Below are 20,402 nucleotides of genomic sequence, written 5' to 3' on the forward strand. Positions count from 1 at the left end.
ACTCTACAAATGAAACTGTCACGTTGCACTACAGCAAGCTCACCACCACGACGTGCCATTCGGGGCATCCCAGTAACAGAGCAGCCAACAGGACAGAGCTCGTTTAAGTGAATAAACTAATTTTCCCTTTGCCACGTTTCCGTAAGGAACATAAAATCAATATTATTGTTAACAAAAAGCTTGTTAAGAATAAATGATTTGTTAGAAATGGAACGAGCATTGAGCAAGGCAAAGTGGAGTAATGTAACGTTTGGCAGACCGGCATCAACAACAGCTGATTGTGACGGAATTGACCGTAAACGGCTGACGCAGTCACGAGATCTCCAGTTACCGCGACTGGTCTGTTGCTGGTCAGACAGCAAAGTAGACATCGGTAATGGTAGGTCCACAATCATATCAACAGGTTGCTGATACAAAAGCGGTTCACATCCAACCGGTAGAAGCATCCCGGGGCGTTGCAGCTGTGGAGCATTTTCATCTACATTTAGGAGGGAAATCGGCCGCAACCACCGCAATCGTTCTCCACGATAGAGCCAGGGCACCCCCGTCCAGGATTGTCGCCTTCTCTTGACTTGAGCGCCAGCTCTGCAGCCCCTTCTCTTCGGTCTCTTCTTAGGATTCCCAGGATCTCTGGTTGTAAACAGGAGCCGGTACTCAGGTGACGAGGGACGACGCACGAGCGGGGGTGGAAAAGTTTGTCTGAAACTTTCCCAGTTTTCAAAGAGACTTTCCATAGACACTCTGATGTCCAACAACGAGCGTCGATCATAAGTCCGAGCAGCAGAGACACAATAATCAGACGATAGGGCTGATATGGCTACATATAGGGTGAGTACAAACGTAAAAAGTTGACACAAAAACGATGCAACAACGGCCAAGCCAAACACAGGCGCCATGTTGGAGAACTGACTCACCAAGAAATCTGCTGAAATGTAGCTATTGTGCATGTAAATGGTTAACTAATGAGATTGTAAAGTGATACATATGGGTCTTTATAGTTCTTTTGCACTTTAATCTGTGCAAAACTTTTAACTTTATATATATATATATATATTTTTTTTTAAGGTTCAGTTATTTTTATCCCTAAGCTGAACTACTTTAAATGACTAGCTTCAAAGTATTTTCCCGGCACTGGTATGTGTGTTCATGGTCCATGCGACTCAAAAAGAGAGTACCCTTTCACAAAAGGGTAGAGGGGTTGTGGAAACCACACTCGATTATGGGTCTGCGATGTAAAAACTGAAGAGAAAGTTATTCTAGGGCTCTTTATTTTATGACTGAAGTGCATGTGCCAGGCATGCGAGTCAGAAACGCAAACAGTAATTACACTCGAGCAGTTTGAAGCCGGAGTTGAGAGATGCATTGTTATTTTAATGGACCGGATGGGGAGGGCTTGAGTCGAGTGAAGGATGTGCACTTACCCGGTGTGTGTCTCGTTCACACATGTCAGGTTCTGAAAGCCCAGAGGAGGAGTGTTACGCAGCAACTTCAGACCCTGAGAGTGGCAAGAGGATATTTGATCAAACTTGATGGAGAGCGCACTAACCAGCCTCAATCACAGTTCAGAGAGTCTGTTCTGCTGTCCTATATAGACTGAGATAATGACACACTTTAGGAAGGCCTTTTAGTGTTCAAAATAGCACCCTATTAGTTCCACTATAAATCACAGCCTGAAAGGTGCTCAAGAAATGTATCTAAATAAAAATAAAATATTTCTCAAAATATGTTGACATGCAACTTAGTAAAAAAAAAAAAAAGCTAGTTTATGACTTTATTTTTGCCTCTTTTTACTTGTCAGAGATCGAGAAGGATATGTTACAGTCCAGATATAAAGATCAATCAATTGCTTATTTAAAATACATTATAATTAAAATAAACAAATGCTGGTTGTGTAACGTAAAGCAGACTTTTAATATAAGTGACAGGGTTAGTTTACGTGAACTATCGTACAATTAGTATTTTAAGCATCTGTATCAGCTTCCAGCAACTCATCACTATAAAAGTGTCTAGAACAGATGTTTTTGAGAGGCTGTGAATATGAGTTGGGAGTGGAGTAATATGCATTTTTTTGTGCTGCCATTTAGGTCAACCATAGCTAACATGATCACAGCCCTCGCAGCATCAGCCCTCTTCAAAGCTCTCAAACAAACTAATTAAGATTAATTTCATTTTTAACAAACTTTTTCAAAAAAATAACTTTAGCATATTATCTTTTCTGTGTAGCAGCATACAAACTACTTTAAATTAAAGGTTTAGTTCCTCAAAAGTGTATTTTAATTTTTTTTTATAAACCAAAATGTAAGTCACTATTTGCTGTAAAAATATGTTTGTTTTTGGAAATTAACTAAGGGTTGCACTACTGTTCAAAAGTTTGTCAGGAAGTTCGTTCTTTGATTTTTATGAATATAATTAATATTTCGAATAAATGCGGTTCTTTAGAACTTTCTATTTATAAAAGAATTCTAGTCACAAAAGCATAAATGTTTCCAATGTTCTTGAGCAGCAAATCAGAATGTTAGAATGTTTTCTGAAGAATCATGTGAGACTGAAGACTAAAGCAATGATGCTGAAAATTCAGCTTCCCTAGTGAAAAATAAAAAATATATTAAAATATGTTTGAAATACATTTATTTCATACTAATTATACTTCAAACGCATTTTCAAATTTATGTACTTAATAAAAACACCCTGCAATTGTACTTTTGGTATAATAAACTTGGATATTTAAAGTCTGCTAAATTGGAACAACTAATTTTGCACTTAATGCACTTTAAATGTGTGGAAGTACTGCTTAAGTCCTGCTAAATATATACTGAAGTATATTTGATTGTGGTTAAGTGAAATTATTGCAAGTATTTAAGCCTTAATATTAATAAATGTGTATTGTGCACAAATGATACTCCAAATAAAGTTTAATCATAATTTTTTATATCAGTAAGTCTCAAGCGATATTCCACTAAATATGTTAATAGTTTGAAGTATACACTCTAAAAAATAAAGATGCTTGATGATGCCATAGAGGAACATTTTGTCTGAATGGTTCCATAAAGAACATTTAACATCCGAAGAACCTTTCTGTTTCACAATAGGTTCTTCAGATTATAATAAGGTAAGAAAGAGATGGTTCTTTAAAGAACCTTTGACTGAATGGTTCTCTGTGGAACCAAAAGTTGTTCTTCTATAGCATATTTATCAAGAACCTTTTAGGCACCTTTACTTTTAAGAATGTACGTAGTATGAAATAAATGCATTTTACATATATCCATTTTTACTATGGTTTGCATCACAACAATAAAAAAAATGTTATTCACAATATTACTGGTTTACTGTATTTTAGCTAAGATAAGACTTTTTAAAAGAAATGTAAAAAATGACTGACCCCAAACTTTTGAACAGTAGTTTATATTTCAGTATGGCGACTGAAAAAGTATTAATGTTTCCACTGCAGAAAAAAAAGTTAAATTACAACTTTAGATCTCCCAATTGCAACTTCTTTTCTCACTTTTCTCTTTTTTTATACTTTGAAGAAGAAGGTATCCACAGAAAAGAGTTAAATTACTACTTCCCGCTAAAAAAATCATCTCATTCTGCGCTCCACAAAACAACATCACTTAGAGTAAATAACTATTCCTTTAAAGGCACTGACTGTTAATAACTACCTGTGTCAAAAACCTAGGAGGGCAAATGCAGACTTCTCAAAAAGTATAGTGGTAGCTATGCCCCTGGTTCTCTTCGTTTTATTTGTGATAGCTGTTAAATAAAATCCATGCATGCATTTTAAATGAATTTTAATAAAAACACCAAACGGCTCAAATATGATTTATCTGGCTGGCTGGCTGAGCTGAGATGGTTGAGATTAATAGATTCGCTCAGGAGGGGTTTGATCCAATAACCCTCTGATTACTGCTCTATTAGCCCTGCTCTCCCAGCTCTCAGAACGATGTGTCCACTGGGACCAGTGCTGCTGGAAACAAGCTTAGTCATCTGCAGTTTTCTAAAAAGCTCTTCATAGCACGGGGGGATCTATGCTCTTGAGTGTTCATTATTTTTCTCTCCACTCCTAATCCCTTTTTTCGTGCTATTCCTACCCTAAGTAACATGTTCGCTTGCGCTCTGAAATCCCTTTGATCGTCCCTCATGATATGGGTTTGTGACAGCAGCGTCTGAGGTTTTCAGGTGAGCCTAAATCTGTGCTATTCCCACCTGCCTCTGGCTGTTTGTCCTTTTATTATCTTCAAATAATCCTTTCATCCCCCTGTTTTTTCACCAGACTCTCTGGGGTGCACTGGTGACAGCACTGTCCAACCAGCGGCCTGAACCTGCCCAGGAAAGGAGCCGCGCTTTTTCAACTTCCTCTTGATTTTCACACCCCACGACAGCTACCATAGAAGAAACACACACAAGAACATATGAAAGGGATTGCTGGGACACAAAGAAAGGAATAAACCAACCAGCGTAGGGAGTGTTAAATCCGTCAGCACTTTTTCCACATACTTCAAGCTGAGATAAGAAACAATGCTCTAGCCAATAGCGTGGCTCTTATTCTCAACGCCAGAATGCGACATGTTCCAATTTTATTGCTTCTATCATCGCTCCATTAGTTTCACATTTTCCAACATCAAAGCAGGACAGATCAATGTTTGAATGCAAACTACACAGGGAGGGGAGGAATGTGAAGGTAATTCATGAGTGGTTACTATTGTACTACAAAGGTGTCCCAATTAAATCACAATCAATTCGGCCTTTGTGACAGAATGGCGTCCCCTGAAAGATTTCTACTGAAGATGACATCCATTTAAATTGATACTAATCATAACATTGTAGCACAGACGGATAAGAGACATGGCTGGAGACAGTAGGACTGATTTATCATCATTCAGAGCCGTCTCAACAACAGTCTCTAATCATCATCTGTGTGGGAAATATCACTTACAGCAATCAATTATTAAATAAGACCGCATAATGGATAGGGGCTCCAGTACCCAGGAATACTTTTAATCTCCCTTTCAACAGAAAATTATTTCTGCTGGTAATGTTTCATTAGCTCGGGCTCACAGACACCCGGTGTCTGTCTATGGAGTAATACATGTACGAGAATATAGTCTGATGTCCAGAGGAGCTGCATTAGGCTGTAATGTTTTTTATTAAAATTCGCTACACCTCATATTTCAGATCAGATAAGAATCAAATGCTTTGGTTTTAGGAGTAAATGAAAATTATTTAAAAAATAATAAAAACTTTATGATAAAACAATTATGCATAAAACCATTCAAAGTTACTCACTAAATATTTAAATGATTAAAGAAAAAAAAGTTTGTACTGAGATGCATTAACAAATATCTAATTTCACTTTAAACCATTTTTCACATCACACCTTTTTCAACCATCTATGAAGGTGGTTTGGCATTTTTCCCTGTTGTGAACAAGGCCTAACTGTAGAATTCCAAGCAGGCACCACTGGGAGTACTTAATCATGTTCTACGGGGACCTTCTGCCACATCTTTGGCTAAAGGTGAAGCATATAATTTTTCAATTTGAACTTTTTCTGACTGGCGATGGAGCAAATATATGTACATAAAAAGCATTTTCCATTAATTCCCTAGACACATAATAAAATGAAAATATTTTGTCTCTTCTAATAATAGCATAAGTGATTTTTAATTTCACAGATCTAGTGTTTTTTGCAAGGAAAGCATCTTTGAATTGAACTAAAATCAAAATCGCAATATGGCTTACTGTGCTTATCAAATTGCTAAAGGCTGTGATTTAATTAAATAAGCACATAGTCTAACGTGCTGAAGGATTCAGAGCGATGTGTGGCATGCAAGCAGCTCATGAGCCAATGTTTTTATTGTATCTTGTTCACAGTAAATCTTTCCACTCTCCCATGGGCTGCGAGTTCAACATGCATTTGGCAACACAATATGTGTCAGTTAGGTTTAATTTTCACATTCTCATTTTTTTTTTTTTTTGTGGATAAGTGATACCAGCTATTAACATAACTATTATTATCAGAGGATAAAAGAGCAGGTTCTGTGCATTGGTTGTTAAGAATTTAAGGTGTATTCAAAAATGGAGGCAGATGAATGTGGGTTCGCAGTCGATTGTAAGATCAGCACAGGGTTTAAAAGGACTAAATGATCGGAGTAGTCCTGCATGCTTCACCATAGAGAAATCTGCTTTCCAGTTATGACATCTTGATTAAACGTGACAAGGTCAAGAAGAAAGAAACGCAGAGATAAAACGTGAAATAGAAACGTGATGACTTTTATGGTCTCGCTGCAGTTTCTGCCAAAAAAAAAAAGCAAGTGAAGAAATTAAACCCAAAATAATTTAAAAATGTAGAGAAATAAAAAAAAAATTGAAATTCATTTTTTTTTTAATTTAATTTACACTGTAGTATTGTATTTCAATAGTACAATTAATTATCAGTATCATCATCATTATTATTATTCAAGAGAATAATTATTTGTAGAGAACACAACACCTTTATGTTCCTCTTTATTATATCAGGATGAAAATAACTATATTTTATGTTTTATGTCAGTAATGGTCCAAGTGCTGAACAGGGACAAATAAATAAATTTAAAATGGGAACACTACCCTAACAAATCAATTTGTACAAAAAGTCTGCGTGGTTCGGCACCTGCGTGCATTACCTAGAATTGTTATGGCTCTGTGCAGAAAATGTTCTCTCCAACCTAAGACAGGAAAACACGAAAGTTGCTCAAAAATCTAAGTGCATCTCTGAGTATTTCAATAATTTGGCTGAGCCACCATCTGGTTATTACTTCATGGTACAAAGCAACAACTCCATCAAATCTATGAGTTTTCAACCTCATTCCTGACCAGGTGAGTACACCTATGTCTTGCATCAATTCAATATATTGTGGACTCCTAGGGTGAAATTAGGTTTTAGTTGCCACTAAACAAAACCACAAGAGAGGCAGATGGAGAGTTAACCAAACAGAGGCTTTTATTCAGCCAAGAAATATTGAGGGTCCAAAAAGAAATCTAAATGGAAACTTAAGTTCTTCCCAGTCTGGGGTATCTTCGTTGTTGGTGTTCACTATGTCCGTTCCACACAGGGCCACCTTAAAATGGGAGACAGAGCATAGAAAAGGCAGGTCAGTAAGCAACATGTGGCAAAATTCACCCGCTTTGCTCTTCAGCCAGTTGTCGTTGGTTACTCTTTCGCTTGTCTAGACCATCCAGAGGCTTTAGCACCTTCTCCTCGGGCCGCACTCTCAAACTGAAGCAGAGATCCTACCTTTATGATGACCTCCATTAGGTCATCATTGACTGCAGCTGTGGGTGGTTCCATGTCTGGAGGGTGAGTAGGTGGAAGTACTCATGATTGATGACTTTTCCTAGCCTGTTCCTCTGGTTTGGGGTTTCTCCTTCCCACATTGGCTTGCCACATACATATATATATATATGTATATACATATATATATATATATATATATATATATATATATATATATATATATATATATATATATATATATAACAAGCTTGCAAAAGGTAAGCATGTGTGTGTGAGCGTTTTGACCGTGTGTGCATTCATTAACAGAAGCCCGAGTTACCTTATGCTTACCTGGTGCTGTGCTTTGAATCTGATTATGATAATCACCATCATTAAAAACACAGATAACATTTTTCAATCTGATACACCAACGCTAATGAACCAGTCAAAAACGGAATACATTTGAGGTCATTTTCATCAGCGTTTGATGGGACGCAGCTTCTGTGGGAATTTATCAAAGAGCTTTCTGACTTTGTTCACACCGCATCCAGTTTCAGCTTGTTTTTCAAACAATTTGCAAGTGTTGAAATCTGATCTTTATGTTCAGACAGTGGCGTCACCATCTACTGCGGTTGCCATAGTAATGACAAGGCCAGGACGAACTACTTTGAAATTTAATATGACCGTTCGCCAATTTTTGTCCCATTTCGTGTTCATTTATTGCGGTTCACTAAACTACTAATAAGATTTGAACTGGACGAAGAAAAAGATTTGTTCTGCCTACCTGAACAAAGCTTTTGTCATCTTCAATGTTCTTTTCTAGTCAACAATTGAGAATCAGCAAAGACGTATGTCACATTCTTACATTTCCCACTTTATTACACAGTAGCTCATAATTTGTGTAATGAATCCAACCTGCCCTGGAAAAATAGGACTACTAGATGATCAAAGACATAATCAAGAACTCTCAAGTGGACAGACTCTGAGGTAATCTACATACAAGTACTGTTCAGGTGAACTGAAAGTCAGCAGCTTTTAGGGGGTAAACAAACACTGCCAACAACAGCTAGGAGAAGATGGGATGGCATTTAGACTAATCGTCTGCAGCTGGTCTGAGTTATGAATTCAATGATGTTCTAGAAAGTAGGTGGATTTGATTTTAACAATGTGGTCTGAGAAAGTCTGGTGATCATCAATCATAACTCAAAGGTTTCTGGCTGTTTTTGAAGTAGTTATGGTTCATGTGCCTAACTTGATGGTGAAATTGTGATGAAACGATGGGTTTGCTGGAATCACAAGCAGTTCTGTCTTGGCAAGGTTGAGTTGAAGGTGATGGTCCTTCATCCAGCAAGAAATGTCTGTTAGACAAGCTGAGATGTGAGTAGATACCGTCGGTTCATCAGGTTGGAATGTGAGTATGAATTGCCATGTTTCTACATGTTGATACAAAATGAAAGATGCACATGATGCAACAAGAAGCAATGCACATCTTTAAATGAGAAAGAAAAATTGAAGCTGATCAGCTGTGGTCACAGCTTCATGAAATGTATGCTTTTGTGTTCCTCGGCAAAAAACCACCACAGCATATGGGTTTGAAATGAAAAGGGAGAATAAATAATAACAATTATCACTTCTAGACAACATCTTTGATCTGAAAAAGATGATAGTTTAACATCAGTTACACTGTTGTATAGTATTGATGACAACTATTCCTGACCAAACATAAAACACAGCAGGAACATTAATACTGAATTTAAGAGTGTACATTTCTTTTTATTTATGCAGCAGCATTTTTTCATGACAGTGTATCCTTCAAGAAAATTGAGGGAACACATGTTAAAAGTTTCCAAGCTGTATAATTGTGTGTCTTTCACTGCATCTGCATTAATATTGAAAGCTAATGAGCTTCCCCTATCCAATAATAACAGTACAAGCAAGCCTAAAATCGTATTCTTTCCAGCACCCTCAAAAACTTCATTATCCATATCTCTCTCTAAAGCTGAGTGTGTCCTGGCAGAATATTCTGGCTCTCACACTGTTCATCAAACTTTGCCCCTGTAGCTACAATTATTTCATGTCCGGCCATCTCCATATCTCTAGTTAGTCCTGTTTTCATTTCTTATGCCTTTTCTCCACATTTGCCTCAGCATTACAGAAATAAACACAACTATGCATGTTTAATTATGTGCATTATTATCTTATGAAATGTGCCAGAAAATATTTCTGAACTACTCAAACCTGTATGATTATTATTCTGTGGAACACAAAAGAAGATACTTTGAGAAGTGTTTCCATACAACGGAAGTCACTGGTCACCAGAGCAGTCTGGTTCTCAACATTCTTCAAAATATCTTCTGAAATTGCATGTGGGTGAGTAGACCTAAATAATGACAGATTTTTCCTTTTTTTGGTGAACAATCCCTTTAAAATCAATATGTTTATAGCTAGCTAGCAACCTGAATAATAACAAATCCACTTTAATGGCAAAAACATTTGAAGATAACTATCACCCCAATGAGTACTAAAGTTTGTTACGATCAAAGCAACAGAAGAGCACTCATTAAGTATGTTTAAAGGACCTTGCATCTGCATACTAAAGTGTGTTTCTGGCCTCGTTTCTTTTGCATTATTAAATTTTCATTCAAATCTGAGCCAAAGTGGGGAACAACAATGCCAAAAGCTCTGGCAGAAAATGGAGAGGGTACCTTCAGGTATCTGACTTTTAAATGCATTGATATGTTCAAAAAATTTGGTGAGCCATTGCTGTTATGCAGTACCTTTTGAACTTAATGACTCAGTAAAACTTTACTTTCATGAATATGGACATTTGCTTGTGTTTTTCATATTCCATTTAATTAGTAGCACTCATTTCACTTCTAATGAGCACTCTGTATGCAGCACAAATACATTTACTAAGTAGTTTTGTTTCATGATTCAATATTCTAAATCATTCCTTGGGGAATTTGCAAACTGTATGAATATGTCTGTCATCACCTTTATCTGCTAATACTTGCAAACACTAGGCATTTTCCTAATTCTTTCTCAACACACTCCGGTTGTTCTGATAATGGATCTTTACAATGTCACTCAGCTCCTCTTGGCAATAGAGTGGTGCAGGTATGATGTAGTGTGGGTACGGAAAGTATTCAGACCCCCTTAATTTTTTTACTCTGTTATATTGCAGCCATTTGCTAAAATCATTTAAGTTCATTTTTTTACTCATTAATGTACACACAGCACCTCATATTGACAGAAAAACACAGAATTGTTGACATTTTTGCAGATTTATTAAAAAAGAAAAACTGAAATATCACATAGTCCTAAGTATTCAGACCCTTTGCTGTGACACTCATATTTAACTCAGGTGCTGTCCTTTTCTTCTGATCATCCTTGAGATGGTTTTGCACCTTCATTTGAGTCCAGCTGTGTTTGATTATACTGATTGGACTTGATTAGGTAAAGCCACACACCTGTCTATATAAGACCTTACAGCTCACAGTGCATGTCAGAGCAAATAAGAATCATGAGGTTAAGGGAACTGCCTGAAGAGCTCAGAGACAGAATTGTGGCAAGGCACAGATCTGGCCAAGGTTACTTGGCTGGGCTACACTTAAGATTCCTAAGAGCACAGTGGCCTCCATAATCCTTTGTTGTAGAAAGTCAACCATCACTGCAGCCCTCCACCAGTCGGGGCTTTATGGCATTAATCAGTGCAAGATAGAACTTTCTGGCCTTTATTCTAAGCGGTATGTGTGGAGAAAACCAGGCACTGCTCATCACCTGTCCAATACAGTCCCATCATGCTGTGGGGGTGTTTTCCAGCTGCAGGGACAAGACGACTAATTGAAATCAAGGGAAAGATGAATGTAGCCAAGTACAGGGATACCCTGGACGAAAACCTTCTCCAGAGTGCTCAGGACCTCAGACTGGGCCGAAGGTTCACCTTCCAACAAGACAATGACCCTAAGCACACAGCTAAAATAAATGAAGGAGTGGCTTCACAACAACTCTGTGACTGTTCTTGAATGGCTCAGCCAGAGCCCTGACTTAAACCCAATTGAGCATCTCTGGAGAGACCTGAAAATGGCTGTCCACCAACGTTTACCATACAACCTGACAGAACTGGAGAGGATCTGCAAGGAGGAATGGTAGAGGATCCCCAAATCCAGTTGTGAAAAACTTGTTGCATCTTTCCCAAAAAGACTCATGGCTGTTTTAGATCAAAGGGTGCTTCTACTAAATACTGAAAAAAGGGTCTGAATACGAAGGACCATGTGATATTTCAGTTTTTCCTTTTTAATGTGCAAAAATTTCAACAATTCTGTGATTTTGTGTCAATATGGGGTGCTGTGTGTACATTGAGGACAAAAATTAACTTTGATTTTATCAAATGGCTGCAATGTAACAAATAGTGAAAAATTTAAGGGGGTCTGAATACTTTCCGTTCCCTCTGTATATTTCTAAGTAACAAAGGCTTGGGATGTTAGTTTGTGCAGTTTATGTTGTAGAACAAAACGTAAATGTATTGTCATGTTATGTTTACCAATGGCTTCACTTTACTCATAAATTGAAACCCCCTCGTAGGAAAATCTTAAAGAAACCAGTAGTGAATTAGTCGTCTGGGTTCTGATGTCATGCACAACTCTATAGTGGAATCCAGCAGCTATTTAAAAAAAAAAAGTTCTTTAATTTTAATAAAAAACTATAGAAATTATAAAAGTATACAAATAGAGTATTGGAAATTTGTATATGATAGAAAATGAGCAAACAGTTTGGTCAAAAGCACAAAGGCAGTGCTATACAACTTTAAAGTTAAATAAAATATAAAATTATGAGACTTAACTTTGGCCTCATTCAAATGTTTAGCAAATACAGAGTCAGAAATAGACGTTGAAATTTGTTGCTGCATCTGATGTTTCTGAAATGTAAATTACTCATATCATGAAGTATAAATATCTACTATACTGAAAATGATATTGGTTTTCTTTACCATCGTTGGTATTGTGAGCTGCATTTTGGGAACCTTGTGTCTCTATCTGTCTCTTGGGTGCATTCTGGGAAACTTTGTAAGATCATGTGAACTTTGAACTGTAACAGTAACTGTGCATGATGTTTCACAAAAACACAAGTACAAGGACCCACATGAGATACTCCTGACTCTAAATAAAGCTATATCAAACGATCAAGTGTGTTGGATTTAAATGAGTTATTTATATGTATAAAGTTAGTTCTACTGATTTTTTTTAACTATCACAGATTGGTTTTAAGTAAAAAAAACACTGCACAAAATAACTTTAGAGACTTTATTATTGTGCTATATTTTCCTACTAATATCTTTCTTGGGGGATACCCTGTCATAATTTACTCATGTTCCAGATTCTTTTTACTTTCTTTTTCCCATGAAACACAAAAGATGACATTCTCAGTCACTGTTCACTTTCATCACAATCTTTCCCTCAAACATGAACAGTGAATAGTGACGAGAAGAAGCCCCACAGAAGACAGTCAATACAGGTTTCAAAAACATGAGGGGAAGCAAATGATGACAGAAAGACAAACTGGCTACATGACTGTCTGTCAGAAAATGACAGAAATATGTAACTGGGGGAATGGCATCAATAGAAATAAAACAGGCACAGTTAACGAGATGATGATTTTCACCAAAAAAAAATAAATATATATATAGGCTATATATGTATATATAAATTAATATATATATACATATATATAAAGAGAAATAAGACATGAAAACGTACTTCATGAGAATAATGACCCGTGTGTTTTTATCTTACCACACAAGTGCCTCTTGACTCACCAAACCCGCATCACTCACGAGACTGAGAAAATATTTGCAGATTCAGGAGTAAGCTAAGAGAAAAATAATCACTTCCCAATCGACCCAGGATGATTTGATCATTTAAAAAGGCCTCAGCATTAATATGGAAAGTACATTAGTCAGTATAAAACAAGGTTAGATCGGTCGGTGCATGCTAAAGTCGCCATATTCAGCACAACCGACCTATATTTCACCATATCCATATTAAACTACTATATAAATCAATACTTTGATCAAGTAAAGAAAGAATGAGTAACGTGTCCGACTCACCTGCAGCGATTAAAGTTGCCGTTACTTGTGCGCTCATCTTTTCATCGCCCCCTACACTACAGGTGAGGAAATGACACTTTAAGATTCATTTGCATTCACGTTTGCCTTCAAAGAACAGATCCATTTATTTTATTTTATTATTTTTTAAAGAGATTTCTTATGCTCACCAAGGCTGCATTTATTTGATCAAAAATACAGTAAAACTATATTAAAATTGTAAAACACTGATTTTGTGAATTAGTATTACAATTTAAAATGTTTATAACGAATTTGAATAATTTCTGAAGGCTCATGTGACACTAAAGACAGGAGTAATGATGCTGAAAATTCAGCTTTGCTTTTAAATTGTAATAATATTTAATAATACTACTGTATTTTTGATCAGATAAGTCTTGTTGAGCACAAGAGACTTTATAAATTATATATTATATTATATTATATTATATTATATTATATTATATTATATTATATGGTTGAGTTATAGGATAAAGATCTATTATTTAATTTTTTCAACCCCGAAAACATTTTCCATCCCTGCTGTATTGTCTTCTTTTTCATTCTTTTAAGATTTTATTATTATTATTAATTTATTTTTGAATTTTTTGATATGTCCTGCCTCTTGTCTTGTTTATCTTAACAGGATTACGCTGGTTCTGATATCCGCATGTTAAATAAGTCATCGTGTGTGCCTACCCACCTTTCCAGGAAATTGTAAAAAGTTCCCTGTTTGATCAAAGGACATCTTGAAGCCCAGGTCTCCATCTTGTAACCTTTGTTCTGGGTTGGAAATGTTTGCAAGGTTACCATCACTTCATCTCACAACAAAAAATCATTTTGAAAGGTTTTATATGTATGATTTCACGTCACAGAGCCACTCATACAGAAATCACCCCATCTTTTTCTTCTTTTTGATACAGTGCCATCCTTTGGCATAAGATAATGTCACCTGATACATAAAAGGCCAGCTGCCTAGGTAATAAGAGATGCTTGCTGATTGCATTAGCAAACACTGTTTCATTTCAGTCCAAAAGCACAAACTCAATCACAGTGGATTTATTGTTACAGGCAAAACATGAATAAGTTGATATAATAAGGGATTAGACCCGATGATTTTTCTAAAAGATTTTAAGTGCTTACAATTTCCTGACATAACATAACTGAAAAAGGATTTACAAGAATCGTACAGATTTGACAAGAATCCTGGCAATTATAAAACAAAGACATACAACAAAGGGGTTACATAAAGCATTTCTGTTGTTTTTAATAAAATTTAATAGTGATGAATAAAAAAAAAGAAAAACACTTTCAGCAGATAAACGTATTGAAAATATCTTCATACTCATTTTCTTCCATCAGACAGCTAAACCTTACCTAGCCATTTGCTTTGAATGGTGATTATAGGGCAAAAGGTATTTTTGGTTCAAAGGACAAAGTCACTACAAAGTATCGACTGAAGAGGCCTTGAAATAGCTGAAGTGTTGTGAGTAACGCTGTGTAAGTGTCTGTAGCCCACATATTTATATAGGTGCCACAGGGATCATATGTTGTTGCTAAAAAGAACATTATTTTGTGTATTTGGTGTAAGTTTTTATGCAGTTTAAGGTTAAAAAAAACAATTATTTTCCACATAATGTACATTATTGTTGTTGCCCCTGAAACACATAGTTTTTTACAAAGCTCATCGGTCTGAAAAGCAAGGTGTGCTCTGATTGGCCAGCTATCCAGTGCATTGTGATTGGCCGAATACCTCAAGCGTTTGATGAAAATGTTACGCCCCTTAACATACTGTAATTCCATGTCCTAGCGTGACGAGACAAAACCAATAAAAGCCAATTACAAACAAGGCATTTGTTGCATGCAGTGGAGACGTAATTACTGATTATACTCACTTATACTGACTTTTTACACGTTGCGTATCGCGCCGCATAAACATAAAACCATGTCTGCATTTGTGATCGGAGAGACAAAAAGCAACAAGCGCTACATTGCTCAAAACTTGCGTTTGAATCATCATTGGCAAATTATTTAAATATAAAAAACATACAGTAATTTCATGTGAGTCAGCAGCTCTAGACGGTCTCTGCAAAGTTGGAACTGCCACACTTTATAGAAACAGACTTTTCTGGAACATCGTTGTAAATACAACTTAACCCCTAACTTTTGTCCAACACAACGAAACACACAGCATCTCAACATGGTGGTGACGGCAACAGAGAGAATGAAAGTTACGCATCCTTTCTTTGTGTGAAAATTTGGGCAGCGTTATGCAAATCTTCCCACATCGTGATGTAGAGATGTGGGGGCGTGTTAGAACAAGCCATTATAGGGGGGCACAGTTGACACTTAGCTTTTATAAAGAATATCTCTTTGGATTTGAGACTGTAGTCTTTGCAACTTTACAGATCTTCTTTATGCATCAAGAGCTTGTAACACTCCAAAGAGAACGGAAAACTTGAAATCGTATCATATGACCCCTTTAACATTCACTGGGAAAGGAAATTGTCAAACATTGTCCAAGAGGTTTATTTTTGACACACTGCAAGTACTTGTACCTCTTGCGCATCATAGGATGTGTGTTTACCGCACTGTTGCATGTGTATGTGTATGTGCAGCATGTAGGTGTAAAAGTGGGTGCTTACAAATGAGATATGAGACATGTACTCTGTTGAAAATAACGTTCTCTATTTTGTCTCTTTCCTGTTTGTTTTCTCCTCACCTTTAGACCTCTTAGTGATTTTTGCTTTTTATGTATAGAAAAGCACTTTGTATTCAGCAGTTGTTCCAACCTCTCCAAAAACATGCACCATCACCCACATTCGTAAATATACACTTTCAGAAAAAAAAGAAAAAAGTTTTTCACTGTTAGTTTAGTTCTAGGTGCTCTTGAATATGTTATGGCAACTTATTTATTTTATTTAATTATTAATAATATACCATGCCCACATAGTTTTTCTGATAGAAAATAATAAGAAAAAAAGGGGGTGGGGGTAAAATATTTATATACTGCACAGTCAAAGAAAAAAAACATTATAAATGAATGAAAACTATGAACTACAAGTATAGCTTCTTATAATTGAAACATTATATTTAAGTTGTGAGGTACACTACTGTAGTTATTTCAAATAATTGATGTAATTTTCTAAATAAATTAGAAAAATGTACACATTTAAAAAATAATAATAATAAAAAAATAACACATTATTTATACTGAAAAACACACCATTATTCATGCTACAAAATTATTTATTACAACCTCAAATATACATTTTTCAATACTTCCTCAGAACTTTAAAGAAACAGTTAAACTGAAAATATAGCCTATATTTTGTCATCATTTGCTCAACCTTGATGTTGTCCAAAACTAGCTGACATTGTCCATTCTGTAAAAACACAAAAAGAAGAAATGTCTCAGTATTTTTGTCAGTCAATGAGTCAATGATAACCAGAAGAAAGAGAATCATACAGGATAAAGGCCGTTCACACCAAGAATGATAACAGTTAAGATAAAGATATTAGCGTCCACACTAGCAGACTATGTTTATTCTGAGCGCACTTTTGACTGTTGCTTTAAATTCTCAAGCTTGTTATAGCAGGATGGATTCTGATTGGGTGTTAATGTTTCTATTGTTCATCAGCTGAAAAAAAATGTTTTTAAAAAAGTGATTCCAGCTATATTGTTTTCTCTGTGCCTTTATTGTTATAGTTGTGGTGTGGACTCTGCTATTCTTTAATATTCAGAATGGTTTTTAGAACTATATCTTAATCGTTATCTTTACTGTCCTTGGTGTGAACAGGCCTTTAAAAAGACAAAAGGGTGAGTACATTTTTACATTTTTGGATGAACGATCTCTTTAAATAACATCCATCAACCCAAATAGCAAATGTTTTCTGGCCCAGATCCGTGCCACATTCACTTCCCTCGGCCCAAGTGCCGTACTGGATTAAAGATAAGGGCCACACATGGGCCATAATCGGTGTTACAATTTATTCAGTTACTGAAATATTTGGTGGCGCTTACGTGAATATTCATCAGGATACCCCATCGTGGGTGGGGCCATTAAGCACTGGCGAGTGGAACAGAAATTATTAGCGTGAGTGCCTTGGATCGCATTATGTCTTGTGCATTATTTCAAGCAGGTATAAAGTTGAATGAAGTTAAGCTTAAACTAATCCTGTAATTGTTCGCATTTTGTAAATAATTAATCGTTTCTGTTTCTCCCAGATTTCTTATTGCCATTCTATGACAGTAGAACTATGTGTTCCTCATGAATGACTGAGATTATTGACTTTGAAATTTTTTTTTTTTTTTTTTTTTTTAAAGTATTTTTATTAAGATTTTACATTTTACAAAAAAGAAAACAAAATACATTAAGATGTATACAACTCAATGAATGATGATATTAGCAGAAACAACATGTATAATTATTAATATCATCCACTATTAATAATGACAATATATATAATGATAAAAAAAATAAATAAATAAATAAATAATAAAAAAATAATAAAATAATAATAATAAGGCAATCAGGGCGTATATCGTTTCAGTAAGAGAACAAGCAAGAATTCAGTAGAGGGCAGAACAGACAGCATACAATGTCCTACATTACTGGTCAGATTTAGCGTTAAGTTGGGCAAGATGATCCAGAAATGGTTGCCATATATTGTAAAATTTATCAAGGTTACCAATAACACCATACCGCACTCTCTCCATGTGGAGCACTCCAGTGAGGCAAGCCAACCAGGTCTTAAACTGAGGAACAGTATCCAATTTCCAGAGTCTTAGAATGATGCTTTTAGCAATAATCATTCCATAAATAATAGTGCTTTGTACGGAGACAGTATGGACTGACAAAGAAACAGAATATCCAAATAATGCAATCTCTGGATCAGGGTTAAACACAAAACCATACATGTCAGAGAACCACTTAAAAATGCTACACCAAAACTCGTAAAGCTTCGGGCATGTCCAAAAGAGATGGGTAAGAGTGCCCTCTGCAGATTTACACCGGTCACATGTAGGAGAAACAGTGGGAAAAATTCTATGTAATTTCGATTTTGAATAGTGCAATATATGCATCACCTTAAATTGAATTAACTGATGTCTGGAATTAATAGAACAAGACCGGACCCTGCTAAGGCTCTCCTCCCACTCTTCAGCTCCAATTTGTATACCCAATTCCTCCTCCCAAGCATTTTTTAAAGAGCGTGTAGAATAACTCATTTCTTCAGAAAACACAGAAACAAAATCTGAAATCAAATGTTTGAAATCAGGGGAGCTCAACAGCAGATTGACTTTGAGATTTTGAAATTATAATGTTTCATTCTGTTTTGACTTTACATTTCAAAGATTATATTTAAACAATACTAAACTTCATTTAACATTTATGTGATCATTTAACCATTACCATGAAATGTTGTATTTATCTTGTTAATCATGGGTCACATAATATGCTGCCAGATCTTAGCCTTGTGTGGGCCACATGACCACTGGACTGATCTGGGCCACACTCCTCTCACCAACAATTGGCCCTCAGATTGTTTGTCATGATCCATGCCGTGCCATCATTGCCACACATGCCAGAGGTGGGTAGAGTACCCAAAAACTGTACTCAAGTAAAAGTAAAAGTACTTCTAGAAATATTTACTCAAGTAAAAGTAAAAGTGCTAGTCTTGAATAGTTACTTGAGTAAGAGTAAAAGAGTATCGGATAAAAAATCTACTCAAGTAGTTAGTTACTAGTTACTTTGGGTCATATATACTGAGCCTATTTTTATTTAGATATATAGATAAAATGTATGTAATGTTTGTGTGCGTGTATAAATGTATATATTTCATCAGCCTTTACTCCAATTTATGTAATTTATTATAAAACCCTGTCTGTTTACTTAAGTAACAGATATAGGTGTCATGCCATAACATATTTTTAATACGACTGACTTTATATTAAATGTGAATTTAACATTGAAAGTTAATTTGATATAAATATTGCTAATCTTTCATTGTTCAGAAAGAGAGCAAATAACATTTACATTATTAAAGATAATTTTCACTGACAGTCTAGATTTCAATCACTCTCAGAAACTCCCATTAAAATCACTGAAACTGTTAACACTGTGAAATCAATATCTTAATTAAAGATTCGTACACACATCTGCACTTTGTTGTTTCTGACGAGAGAATTCGCCAGAAAGAGGTATTCAGTCAGTGAGCGAGTGAAGGAAGCACCGGCATTTTAGCGATGACTCATCTGAACGCCTCTGATTGGCCAATGCTTTAATAAGCTCAAAAGAATCATGTGTGATTGGTTATAATGCGCAGCGCTGTATAAACGCATCTATCTCTGGCTAAGCGCCAGCAAGCGATCACAGATCTGAATTTAGCAGCTGAAGACGTACTAGCACCGGTGTGATTGTATTAAAATTAATACAATCTTAATCGGCTTTTTTTTTGTCTTTTGGAAGCTGCATTCAACTTGACTCCCCTCTGTTATAAGCCACACACGTACAACACACTAATGTCACAGTGGTATCGTGTACTGTAATCGAATGTAGCCCAAGTTATTACCTGTTAAACAGTAGACAGCACACGCAGTGTTAATCTAATAAGGATCTCCATCGCAAGCAAATAATAGCCTTTGCAGATTTGCTTTCAATTCAGTGCAGTTCCATAGCCACGTTTTCAACGCTGCTGCTGATGTTAAACGTTACAACTCTGAGTGAACCACTTCAGACGCTCAGCGCGTGCGGTAGGGAGCTGAACGACTCATTCAAACTGATTCATGAACCAATTCACTCGTTTGCCAATTGGTTTGATCAAGCCTTTGAACAGAATTGACTCAAAAGAATGAATCATTCGCGAATGGGCATCGCTCATTGCCCAGAGAAAAGTAGACGGCGCGTTTGGAATAAACTGAAGCATTTATAACATTTATTGCATTAAGATAAAGTAACGAGAGGAGCGTTGCCCACAGTAACGAAGTAAAAGTACAGATTTTTCCCCAAAAATTTACTCAAGTAAGAGTATAAAGTACCCATCTTTAAATAT

The 20,402-nt window shown here is 36.0% G+C and overlaps 1 pseudogene; it reads right to left on the reverse strand.

Annotated features, from left to right (window-relative positions):
- LOC132098255 (glycerol-3-phosphate acyltransferase 2, mitochondrial-like) overlaps nt 1-20,402 on the reverse strand; it is a 117,921-nt pseudogene that overhangs the window by 70,359 nt on the left and 27,160 nt on the right.

The sequence above is a fragment of the Carassius carassius genome, chromosome 21 (genome assembly GCF_963082965.1).
Source record: "Carassius carassius chromosome 21, fCarCar2.1, whole genome shotgun sequence".
In the NCBI taxonomy this organism is placed as follows: domain Eukaryota; kingdom Metazoa; phylum Chordata; class Actinopteri; order Cypriniformes; family Cyprinidae; genus Carassius; species Carassius carassius.